Source organism: Equus asinus, chromosome 4 (genome assembly GCF_041296235.1).
Source record: "Equus asinus isolate D_3611 breed Donkey chromosome 4, EquAss-T2T_v2, whole genome shotgun sequence".
Classification (NCBI taxonomy): domain Eukaryota; kingdom Metazoa; phylum Chordata; class Mammalia; order Perissodactyla; family Equidae; genus Equus; species Equus asinus.
In genome coordinates, this window is record NC_091793.1 from 25225277 (window position 1) to 25238479 (window position 13203).

The window sequence follows — 13203 nt, forward strand, 5'->3', positions numbered from 1 at the left end:
AAGAATGAAGATTCGCCCTCACGGTGGCTTTGGGAAAGAACGTCATCCAATGTGGATTAACCGGCTAGTCTCCTGGGGAGTTTGGAGTTTCCAGTGACTTAGTGAAGACAAAAGGGCTGTGTAGGATGGAAGGGGGAGCAGTGGGGGAAGGGGGAGCAGAAAGAACCCAGATTTGGGCGTGAAGACCTGGGCTGGAGCCCAGCCTCTGTTGCTTGCCAGTCGAGTGACCCTGACAGGTGACTCAGCCTTCCAGGCCGCAGGCTCATTATTCGTCTAATAGACTTAGCTGACAGCACTGCTGTGAGCTTGACAGTCTGTTCCCCCGACTGGGTCTTTTTAAATTGCAAATCCGATCATGTCATTCTTTGCTTAGAACCTGTTAGTGGCCTCGCATTGCCTGGATAAAGGCGAACAGCCCCGGCTGGCCTGCACCGCCCGCCGCTGTGGGGCCTGCCTCTGCCCAGCCGGCAGGGTCTCCCTCATCCTTGCTCACTATGGCTCTCCCAGCTTTAACCACACCGCCCGTCCACTGGTTTCCTGAAGGTGCTACGTTCGATCCACCCACGGGGCCTGCAGCATGTGTGGGATTTTTCCACCTGAAATATGCCCCCCTTCGACTTGCTAACTTCTCTGTTACCCTTCAGATCTCAACTTGAATGGGAAGCCTTTGCTGATGACTTAGGCCCCACCTCATGGCCCTCACCGTCATCTGCAATTACAAGGGTATTTGTGTAATAAATAGACAGGCCTGCCTCCCCCCCCCCATGTCAGTGAGCACCACAAGGGCGGGGCCCGGCTGCAGGCCGGCACGGGCACAGCGTAGGAGTGTAAGTGCTTGTGCTTGTGTGAAGTGAATGAGTGAGCACAGGGTGCCCGTTACTGGGCACATGTTAGCTTCCATCCCCTCCCCCATCCCCGGATTCCACTCTGACTTCAGGAGCTCCCCGGGGACCCAGAATTCAGGCCGAGTAAACTTATAGGGCAGATGCTTCCAGATTTCTGTTGGTTCTGAACTTTGGCACTATCTGTAGTGTTTTCCAAAAAGCCGATGCCTGGGTCCCACTCTCAGAGGTTCTGGTGTAGAGCTGGAGTGCACTGGACAGCAAGATAATTAAAAGTACCCCTGGCCAAGCCTCAGAACCACTGCCCTGGCCGGAGGGGAGACGGGGGCCCTGGCAGAGACTGGCCAACCTGGAGACTGGAGACTGTCTCACCGTCTAGGATGGTGGGGCTAAAAATAGTGGGAGAAAACCCAGAGGCTGCAATGTGCCAGACACTGTTACAAGGATTTCCTTTAATTAACTCACGTAATCCTCAGAAGAGTCCCATGAAGAGGGTGGTGTTATTACCCCCTTTCACAGATGGGGAGACTGAGGCATGGAGCTATCAAGTAATTTGCACAATTATCCAGTCTCTTGGTGGCAGAGCCAAGATTTGAACCTCAGGGACTCTGGCTCCAGCATCCAGTGCTGGGCCGCCAGCCTATACTGCCAGTGACCCTGGAGAGGTACCCACTGACTGTCCTCACCCTAATGATTGCTTTCGCATCTTCTGGGGGCTGGCGGGGTGGGGCAGCTACCCATCTGGCGTCTCTATCTTTTGCCGAAAGGATGTGCCCCGAGCCAGCAGCACGCATCACGGAGACGAGGTCAGATGGGCCCAGCTGACCCATTCCAGCTGGGCTTCTCCGACCCCAAAAGCATCCGCCTGATGGTGGAGCCCATCATCGGCCTCAGGAAGAGACAGGTCGCTATGGAAACCACAGGACTCCACAGCCATACCACTGGCTGGCTTCAAGGAAATATTTTCACGGCTCTTTTGGGGCTCTGCTGTGAGGCAGCCAAGGGGGTTCTAGCTAATTGGGCCCCCCGTTTGGCCAGGACATCAGGTTAAGTCCCGGCATGCAGCAGCAGCTCTGGACCAGCCCTTCTCCTCACCTTGCACCCCCAGAGGTGCTGTTTCCAGCCCTCCCGTGGGAAGGCGCGTTGGTGGGGAGGTCTGTGGGTGATTGACATGTGGGGTTGAGTCTTTAATTAAACCGTGCATCATGTGCCAGTCAGAAGAAAAGAAAGTTCAACTCAAAGCCAGGGTCGTTATCCCGAGCATCATTTCAGGTGCTCTTTCCCATGGCGGAGAGCGTGACCTTGTCTAACAGTTGGGCTGAAATCCTTCTGAGGCCTCTCCGATCTGTTCCCGAGCCCTGCATGTGACTGTGTGGGGTCCGTCAGCATTCAGCCCCTGCCATCGGACTGGGTGACTGGTGCTGGGCTCAGCTTTGACGAGCACCAGACCTGTGGTTCTCAACCCTGGCGCCCGTTCGCATCCCCGGGCAGCTTTCAAAAAACACCCACATCCGGGCCTCACCCCCGGCCAATTAGACACCATCTTTGAGAGTGGCCGGGGCTGAGAACAAGTCCACCTCTGCTCCACACAAACGGGGAAACTGAGGGTCTGAGAGGAGAAGAGACTTGCCCTGGGCCTCCCAGGTGGCAAGGAGCGCTGAGGCCAGCCGGTTGCAGATCCTCTCCATCCTTCTGACACCCCACAGCTCCAAAGGTGGGGGTGGCATCGGGACCTGGCTGGGAAAGGCGGGGGCTCCTGGGGGGATCCCTACCTTTTGAAAAAGTGTGGAACAGTGTAAGGCCTTTCTAGTAAAGACGTCCTCATGGGCCAGCAGCCTCGGCATCACCTGGGAGCTTGCTAAAAAGAATCTCAGGGCCACCCCATACCTACTCCCATACCTACCGACTCAGAATCTGCATTTTAACAGGACCCCCAGGCGATTCGCATGGACTTTCAAATTTGAGAAGCCCTGTGGTAATGACACTGGGATAGAAGCTACAACACTTGAGTTCTAGTTATGTGACCCTAGGAAAGTTCTCTTAATTTCTCTCAGTTACACTTTCTCCATCTGTTTTATGGGGATACCCGAACCTTTAATGTCAAAGCTGGAAGGACCAGAGACGGGAAGCAAATTGACCAAGTGACACAGCAAAAGTGCGGCAGAGCTTCTAGAAGCAAGAGCAAGGCTCCTAGACCCGTGCAGCTCCCTCCGCTGTGTTGCCCCCCAGCAGGGCGGTGGGGGCCAGGGTGCTGCAGATACAGCAAACGCTCCAAGAGGCCTCCAGCTCTTCTTTGATATGTCGTTTTGCTCAAGTGTCATTGCTAGAAATTGCATCTCCCATCTGTAAAACTTGGGGATTTGGTTGCAGTCCCATCATGTCTTTGTGAGCTAAAAAAATAACAAAAGATAGCAAAACAAAAGTTGGTGCCAAGGAAGAGAAGTCATTTGAACTTGAGGGAAAAGAATGATGTGTCTACCTTCCTCCTCTTCCTCCTCCTCACTTGTTCTTGGCAGAGGGTTGTGCATGCCTGTGCCTGCTGTGCCTGTGCGTGCATGCATGCGTGTGTGTGTGTGTGTGTGTGTGAGGGTGGGCCTGTACATGTGCATGTTTGCGTGTCAGTGTGCAAGGGTGTGCCTTGCACACATGCATGTTGTGCGTGCATGTGTGTGTGAGGGTATACCCATGCATTCATGTTGTGTGTGCATGTGTGTGCAAGCATTTGTATGTCTGTGCATGTGTGTGTGTGCATGGCTGTAATTGCCTGTGTGTTCCTGGGTGTGCATGGTGTTGTGCATTTGTGTGCATGCATGTGTGTGTGGTGGTAGATGTGTGCATGCCTGTGCACCACATGCATGAATATATGTTTATGTGTGTGTGAGTACAAGTGTCTGTGTGCAAGCAAGCATGTGAGCCTGCGTGTGCATGTGTGTGCTGTGTGTGCCTTGCAATGTGCCTGTGTGCACGTGCATGCTCATGTGAGTGTGAGGAAACGCATACACCTGTGTGTGCATACACGCACATCTGTGCATGCATTATGTGTGCATTTGTGTGCTTGTGTATGCGTGCATGCCTAGGTGCCGGTGTGCTCATGTGTGTGTGTGCGTGTGTTAGGCAGTGTGAAACATGAGGTGGCTTAAATACCTTATTTGGGAGGCAGGGGGGCACTGGAAAGCCCAAAAAGTCCTTGACATTCAAGGGTTTTGCATGCAGCTTGGGCTCATTTCAACTGACTCAAAGGCCCGGGGCTTGTCACAGTTTATATTTTTGATGAGGCAAAAATGCCGGCATGGAACTGAGCTGGTGAATGAGCCTGGCTGACCACCCAGGGATAAACACTGTTTCTTTCAAGAAAATGGCCTCCAAAGAGTTCCAATTGCTAGAGCTAATCATGGAAAGAAAGATGAAGACATCTGAAACATTACTGGCTTTCAGTCTGAAAAGCAGAAACAGGGAGTGGATTAAAGAGCAGAGTCGAATCTGGCCCTGGCTTAGAGCTCGGGCTCCAGACGAGCCCGCCATATGCAGCTCTCAGTGGAAACCAAGAAAAGTGATTCCCCACTGGGCTCGAGCGAGCCCCTGAGCCAGCACAGAGAACAGCTCAAGTGAGAGAGCACCCCTTAATAACCACAGAAATGGCTTTAGTCCTGACTCCATGGTCGGTAAACCTGCGAGGCAGCGTCTTAACGCGTCAGTTACGCTTTGCTCCCTTTTAGAGACAGAGTTGATGCCCGAGACAGGACTTTCCAGTGGGGCATTCTTAAAGCTCTCTTGTTTTACTTCTTGTGCATGTCAAGGGCCCACAGTACCTGTAAGCATCAGAGAAAAATTGGGGGCTGTTGGGTGGAGTCAAACTTATAAGCACGTGAAAATTATTAGTAATAATATTTTAACGGCTCATCTCTATCAAGAGCTGACGATATGGTAGGTGTGAGCTAAGAGCTCTCATATTAAGTATAATTACGCTTATATTAAGTAGAATAATATGATTCTCCACCTCCAGGAAGTTCTTCCAGGTAAAAGTCTACAGATCCTTCAGAAGCAGCTAAAATTGTTGCCTGCTCTGGGAGACCTTTCCCACCTGTGTCAGCAATGACTTCCCTGGATCGCGGCTCCCGTCTGTCCCTCATCCTTGAGATCCTCATCCATCTGTTCCCAGCTCCTAGCGACGGGGGTCTGGGCATGGACAGAGGTCTGTGCTGGTGCACATAGACGTCACATGGGCCCTGGCCTGTCCATTGTCTCTGGGAACTCCCCTCCCCACCCTCCTGGACTGTAGCCGTCAACTCCGCTCGTTTCTCATTTTGGATAAAATTGGTTCAGGCTTTTCCACTTCAGATTTAATTTCTTATAAAAACATTAGGGAGCTGAGAACATTCTCTCTTGGGGACCGGCCTCCGTCCCCAGCAGGCAGCACACCGGGAAGCCATTGCTCTGGAGGGCAGGACGGAGGCTGCCCCGCAGCTCAGCTGGGCCCTGTCGCAGGCTCTGCTCCCCTCCCAGCCCTCTCCTCGGAGGTCATCCTCTCTCTGAATTGAAGCCAACGGCTCCGTCTATGCCCTGGATCCCCGCCCTTCCCACGTCTTCAGAGACCTCTCTCCAGCGATCATCCCTTCCTTCTCTCCTGGGTCTCCATCCTCCTTCTTTTCTAGAACTTTCTCAACAGCATTTCAGTGAATTCAAGCCTCTCCATCTTAAAAAAATGATAATAATACTAACAAACAATCCTTCTGGAAACCCTCAGCCCCCTCTGGCTTTGCACCATATTTCTCCTCCGCATTATAGTCACGCTTACTGAAAAATTAAAAAGAGCCAGCCCTGATGGCCTAGAGGTCAAAATTCGGCACACTCCTCTTCAGCGGCCCAGGTTCAGTTCCCGGGCCCGGAAGCACACCACCCGTCTGTCAGTAGCCGTGCTGTGGCGGCGGCTCACGTAGAAGAAACAGAAGGACTTACAACTAGGATGTACAACCACGTATGGAGGCTTTGGGGAGAGGGAAAAAAAGAGAGGAAGATTGGCAACAGATGTTAGTGCAGGACGAATCTTTCCCCAGCAAAAAAAAAAAAAAAAAAAAGACTGCTCTCAAAATTTTTTAAAAAACAATTAAAAAGAAAGAGAACAAGATGCCCTTGCCATTTGCACACCCCAGCCCCTCCTCACATGTGGTCTTTCTTTAGTTGGGCTTCATCCAGTGTCTGGTCGACACTCTTCAGCCCCTTCTTGGCAGCCTTTGGCCCTGGAGCCCATCTATTCCTTCTCGAGTCGTCCTGTTCCCCAGCTTCCACAGCCCCACACTGGTTTTCCACCCACCTCTCCTTTCTTCCTTCTCCATCCTCCGCTCTCTCTTTTCCTAAACTGTAGTGTTCCCCTGGTCCTCTTCTGGTCTGTCTGGTCGACATTCTCCCCATGGCCAGCATGAGCCCCCGATCTATTGCTCAAGGCCAGACTTCTCTCCTGAGGTGCAGACCGTCACATCCAGCCTGCTGCTGGTCAGCTGCACTGGAGGGTCCCACAGGCGCCTCAAGCTCCAGACGACTCTAACTCAAGGCATCATCCCCCTCCTGTTTCCTACCCACATGGCCTTCCAACCTGCACCTCTCCTCCTGGAGCCCCCTTTTGGTGACTGCCCTCCTGCCCACCCAGCTGCCCAAATGCCCATGCTGACTCTCCATCCAACACAACACCCCACACCTGGGCGACCCCAGGTCTTCAGACCCTCTCCCCGGAACCCGCTCTCTCCTCACCATCCCCACGCCACACCTCAGAAAAGGCCCTTTCACGCCGTCAGTTCCCACCCAGATCACTGTCGCCCCCTCTCACCTGCTTTCCTTGCCTCCCGTCCTGGCCCTCCAACCCACTCCCTGCAGCCAGAGTGGGCTTGCAAAAGGTGGAGCTGATCCTGCCCATCTCTTCACTCATGCATCCCTCCTGATCTAGGTATCAAAGACCTACTGTGTGCCAGGCACTATGCTACTCTGGGAGGACCTGTGCCTTAGTCTGCACAGTTCACATTCTAGTGGAAGAGACCTGAAATAAACAAACATGTTATCAAGTGTCAAGTGGTGATAAATGTTATGAGGAAAGATAAAGCAAGGCAAGAGGATGGAGAGTGACAGATGGGGGGTGGTGAATCTTAGGTAGAGAGGTCAAGAGAAGCTTCTTTGAGTAGGTGACACTGGAGCAGAGATATGAATGAAGTGATCAAGTGAACCATGGCAGGGGCCAGGGGAGTCTGTAGAGGAAGCACATTCCAGGCAGCGATAACTGCATGTGCGAAGGCCCAGTGGCAGCTGGGCACATAGTGTGTTTCAAGGAAGAGCAGGCTTTAGCCCTCTGTGCTCCATTGAGCTACGCTGAGCTCAAGTCCCTTGCACACACCTTCTAGAAACCTGCTCCCTGCTTAGCTTTTATTCAGCTGTTAGACTCATCTCCTGCTGCGAGTCAGTCTAGAAGCTTGCCCTGGCTGGGTTAGGGGCCCCTCCTCTGAGCCCCCGTCACCGCAGGGGACAGCCTGACCTGCAATTGTCTGTTTACGGGTCGCTTGTTGTTCTTTGTGGAGAAGGGATGGCATCTGATTCGTTTCTGTGCCCTGAGACGCAGACAGCGATGAAGGGTTTGGTGAATGTTTTAACCAGGTCTTGCTGCCCAACAAACCACTCCAAATTTAGTGGAGTAAAACAGACACTACTTTCTTCTGCTCTTGGCTCCTGTGGTCGGGATTTGGGGCAGAGCACAGTGGGAATGGCTCGTCTCTGCTTCATTATGTCCAGAAGACTCAAGCGGCCAGGGCCAGAGCCACCCGGAGGGTCCTGCATGCACGTGTCTGGCCTTTGGAGAGGGCTCAGCTAGGACTGTGCCCGGAGCATCCCCCCAGATGGCCTCTCCACGTGGATCGGGCTCCTCGGCACAGCGGCTGGGTTCTGAGGGGGAGCACCCCGAGAGCAAGAGAACGTTCCAACCAGGCAGAACCGCATGGCATTTTCTGAGCTGGCTTTGGAAGTCGCAGAGCATCACTCCAGCACACGCTGTAGGTCGAAGCAGTCAGAAACTTGTCCGGATCAAGGGGAGGGGAGACAGACCCCACGTCTGGAAGGGAGGTGTGTCCAAGAATTTGGGAACCACAGCTTAAAACCCTCCAGTGAACACATCAAATGGTTGAGATTTGCACTCCATGTTACAAATTGCCAAGTGCTTTCACGTCGTCCTCGTGTGGTCCTCCCTGAGATTCAGGGATGACGACACGGAGGAGCAGAGAGGCGATGCGTGCAAGGTGGGCTCGTAAGAGGCACACAGCCAGAGCCGACGCTGCAGGGCAGGGCCACAGCGGGAGCGTGCCCAGCCCAGCGGGCCCGCAGCGGGTCTCACTGACACAGAAATAATTGTGGCTCACACTTACCACATGCCGGGCGCTGTTCTGAGTATTTCACAAGTACTAATTCATTTACACTTCATTGCACTCCGATGAGATGGCGGCATTATTAACCCTGTTTTACAAGAGAGGAAACTGAGTCGCAGAGAAGACAGCTGGGGTAGATTGCCGTGTTCACAATCCCCATGTCTTCCCTGTGTTAGAACATCCACATAAAATCTCTGCCACGTGATCCCCGGTACCTTTCCCTGCAGTGGACACAGTACGTTTTCCTAACCCCATGGATTGTGGGCTGGCTGGGTGACTTGCTTCGGCCAATGAAATGTGGCAGAAGTGACAGTGTATCCTGAGTCCTTCTGAGCTGAGGTCTCAGGAGGCAACTCATGTGTCCACCCACCCTTTTGTGTTCCAATGATCCGCCGTGAGAAGTCACGCCCTGGGTGCTGCAGGCTCTTCAGCCTGGGGGGCGTCCCAGAGCAAAGATGTGGACCAGACCGGAACCCAGTCCTGGAGCCAGGACCAAGACTGGGGTGAGCGAGTGTGGCAACTGCCTCTAGTGCAAAAATTTAAGGAGATGCCACAAAACTCAGGAATCAAGCTAAATATTTTCATGTAATATTTTTAAAATAAAAAGTAACGCAAAAAAATCCCCTGCTGTAGACTGAATGTTTGCATCTCCCCAAAATTCATACATTGAAACCTAACCCCCAACGTGGTGGTATTAGGAGGTGGGGCCTTTGGGAGACGATTAGATCATGAGGGTGGAGCCCTCCTGAGTGGGATTAGTGCCCTTATAAAGAAGACCCCAGAGAGCCCCCTTGCCCCTTCCACCGTGTGAGGACACAGCGAGAAGATGACCGTCTATAAACCAGGAAGCGGATCCTCACAAGACGTTGAATCGGCTGTCACCTTGATCTTGGACTTTCCAGCCTCCAGAACTCTGAGAAATAAATTTTTGTTGTTTATATCAGCCAGTTTATGTTGTGATATGAGTATGTTGTGAATATCCAGTTCATGGTATTTTTGTCATAGCAGCCAAAACAGAATAAGACATCCACAATGAACGAAACATCAAAATTTTAAATAAAGACAGGATCAGCATTGAAGTCAAGCGTAGCAACGACCAGCTTAGACCACTCAAACTGCAGTTGACCTGGGGTCCGGTAAGGATGAGAAGAAACCTTTGGGAGCGGTTTGTTACACAGCATTATTGCAGCAATAGCTGACCCATACAAAAAGTAATTTGCCCAAGGACCTTCAACCTGCAAACAGCAGAGCCGAGATTTGGATCCAGATGGTCTCAGACTACAGTCCAGGTTATTAAGAGTTAGAATGCTCGCCTCTCTTGTTGAGATGCACATGAGGTGCGTGCCCGGGATATCTGGGTTGGTTCAGTCCTTATCCTGGGCTCTGACTCACTTTCCTGTCTGGTGTTCCATTTCCTAGATGAGGCTGGAGTCCCTCCCTGAGGGCCATCCCCAGTCCCCTTCCACCTGGCACAGGATCCTGGCTCTCTTCCCTTCATTCCACCAGAGACCCTAATAAGACTGATCTCAGATTCCATAGCAAGGTGCCAAACCAAGGTGAAATTTTCAATGCATATGGCCAAAACTCAACTACTTGGCCCTCGTATTTCTCACCCATGTCAAAGACATAAAGGAGTCAGTAGAAAGAGAATTTCTTGGGAAAGAGAATTTTTGGAGAGCGCCCTGGTGTGCTATGAGAGTGTCTGTCCCTCGTCTCAAGCCTAGAGTGCTTGATGGGCGTCCCTGTAACTGAGGGCTCTGTGGCCACTATTTGTCCTCTGCCTGATAAATCTAATGGGTGGTAGACTGGGTTAGACGCTAAAGATCCTTACTGAACTCAGACCAAATTATACTTAGGGTTGATGGGGGCAAAGGATGTGAATTTCCTGTGGACCAGATGTGGGATAACCATGAGATAAAGCTGCCCTGGGGATGCCCTGCCAAGAGAGCACCCTGGAGGAGCAAGAGGCCTCAGCACAAGGAACCTACAGGTATTGGAACATTCCCAGGGGGCTGGAGGACTAAGGAAGCAACCCAAAAAGAGATGCACAGTGTTCCAGCAAGACGCCCACAGCGGAGAGATTCCCAGTGTTGGCGGGATGGTCTCCGAAAGTCTATAAAATTACCCGTGAGATTTTAACACCATTGTTAAACATCGACTATGCTCTGAGCGTGACGCCATCTCACCACAATACCATAGCACCAGGCAGGTAAGAACTCCCTGCTCCCTTGACCTCTCCCCCTCCGCCCCCAGACCCGCCTCCCAAGAATGGAGGAGAGAGAAACCGGAATTAGTTAAAAGGGAAGATGGAGAGTGAAAAAAAAGAATCTGCCCACTCTTCTCTTCCCCGGATTCTGGCTTTTTGTGCGCAGTAGACCTCAGCTGGGGGAAAGACAGAAAGGCTTTCCTTGGAATGAAGACGGAAACGTTGATCGTCACACCAGCCAAGGACTTTTAATTGGGGCTGCATCTGCCACCTGAAGTGGTTTTAGCATAGATGAGAAAAATCGTGAGACAGTCCAAGTCTTCCTCGAGGGAGGGGAAAATAAAGCCCAGAGCTGTTTTAAAGAAGCAGTGGGAGGTCAGGGCTGCTTCTGGCTGCGTCCACTGAGTTGAAGTCAGCTTGCATAGGGTGTCCTGAGGCCTGGACTGGATACAGGAGGGCCACCGGGTGGAGACCGATGGCTGGCCAGCAAGAGGGTCCCTCCTCTTTTTCCAGTAGCCAGTCGCCATTGGCATGGGCAGCCTGCAAGGACCCATGTTTCCCAGCCCTTCTCATCCATGAGCACGAGGCTGAGTCTTGCCAGTGGAAAGTGACTGGGAGGGATGTGTCTGGGGCCCTGAAAAGAACAGGGTCTTAGATGTGAAGGAACCTGAAACGCGGACGCTTGAGTGACCAGGTCGGGCAGAGCCACCCTTTGGCCTAGCACCCTCATCTCGGACTTTTCCACGAAAAAGAAGCTGAGTTCTCCTGTTACAGTGGCTGGGCCTTTTGATACGAAGGGTCGGGCATCTCACTCCCTCTGAATCACACCTGCCCAAGTTCTCTGACCACGTTCAGACATCGCACCCCAACCTGGCTGGCCTCTCCCTCTGGAGAACAGCCCCGCAGCTGTTCATGAAAGCTCTCTCATAACTGAGGAAGCCCCTCAGTTACGAATGCTCTGGGGAAAAAACAGGCTCTGCAGTCAGATGTGGATTCTAGCACAGCTCTGCCACTTACTGGCTGTGCAACCTTGGGCAAGTGGCTTTACCTCTCTGAGCCTCAGTTCCCTCATATGCAAAAAGGGATACATAATCCTTCCACATACATTTGCCATGAGGATCCAATGAGAGGATGCAGGGAACATGCCTAGCACAGTGCTTGGTGCATAGTAGGTCTTCAACAAAGATCAGCTCTCTTTCCCTTCTCCTGTTCCCAGCAGCCTTTGCTTCTGAGCCCCAGCTGGCCTCCTGTCAGCCCCCACCAAGCCCTGATGCAGACTGGTTTTTCTTTTGAGTCAGTGACAGGTTCAGAGAGGTGGAACAGAACAAGTATTTAGAGTTTGCAGCGCAGAATTCTCTGAAATCAGATTCCCAGCTCCCTTCCTGGGGCCGGGAAGGGAGCTGGCTGTCCTGAGCTCGTCTCTGAACGGTCTTCCCGTGAGCAGAATTTTCCTACCATCTTACTCCACCCTCCATCCCAGGGCTAAGAAGAGACTGGTCAGAGAAGTCGCCCTCCTCTGCTGAAGCCCTTTGCTCACTCGCCCCATTCCAGGGCGAGTCTGTGGGATGCGGGACACGGGGCTGGGGCCGGGGCTGGAGCGAGCGTGTTCTGTTTAGCAACGATCGGAATGTTGTGGGTTATGTAATAGGAATATTAATTCCTTCCTGCAGAGAACATGGGCCTGCAAGGGGCTGTGCCTGTGTTGTCTGGTCCAGCTGCCCTTCTCCCCATCTCCCACTTAGAGATGAAGAGACTGAAGCCTGGGGAGGACGTGACTCATTCACTGGCCACCCGGAGGGAGCGGGTATCAGAGGTGGGCCCCATGGTCCAGCACACTCAGCTGCCTCCCCGCTAGCCCTTCTGATGGTACGGCACTGGTCCGCGATGGAGAAGGGGGGTCTTCACCCCCACGTCTCAAAACGACAGAAACCAGGACTGGGGAAGCATCAAGGTGACTTGCTTCCCACACTGACCTTCTCTGGCTGGTGTGGGCAAAGGATAGGAGGGCAGCTGGGCTTCAGATGGACAGAGGGAGGAGCTGGGCTCCCAGGTGGACGGAGGGAGGAGCTCTCCCCCAGCTCCCCACCCCCAGCCCCCCTGGCTATGCCTCCACCAGAGCCAGTCTCACCTGGCTTTGTGAACGTGCATGTGCAGACCTCTCCCTCTGGGTCGTGAGCTCCTGGCAGGCAGGGACTTCTCTCGGAACCCATCCATCTCCAGGCCGAGCATCTGCATGCTCAGGGCCTTTTGCCCATTGATCAGAAGCACAGACGCATCTCCATCTCCCAGATGCCAACTCCTTCCTCCCCCGCATGGAGCTAAGGTGGCCTGTGGTTTCGAATCCCCCACCTGCACTTCAGCGGCTGTGCCATCTTGGACAGATACTGAACACAGGGTCAACCTGAGGATCGTGATCCTCACGGAGTGAGAAGACTCGAGGCTGACGTGAGATGCGACGCGTAAAGCACACTGCAGGTGCACGCTGATTCCCGTTTCCTTCCTCCACCCAAGGAGGACCGTGGGAGGCGGCACGTTCGGGGCTGCACGGGGACAAGACCTTCTCCTGCCACCTGCACCTGCCATCCCCACCCACAGCCCATCTCATTCACACGAGGGCACACTCGGCCTGTGCAGTGTTTATTAAATACTGTCCAGAAAGCTGTACGTCGTATCAACCATACACAGACGTGAGCCGTGTCCCCACCTTGAGGGTCAACAGCCCAAGTGAGGCTGCCCACTCGTGACATTCGGGCCAGAC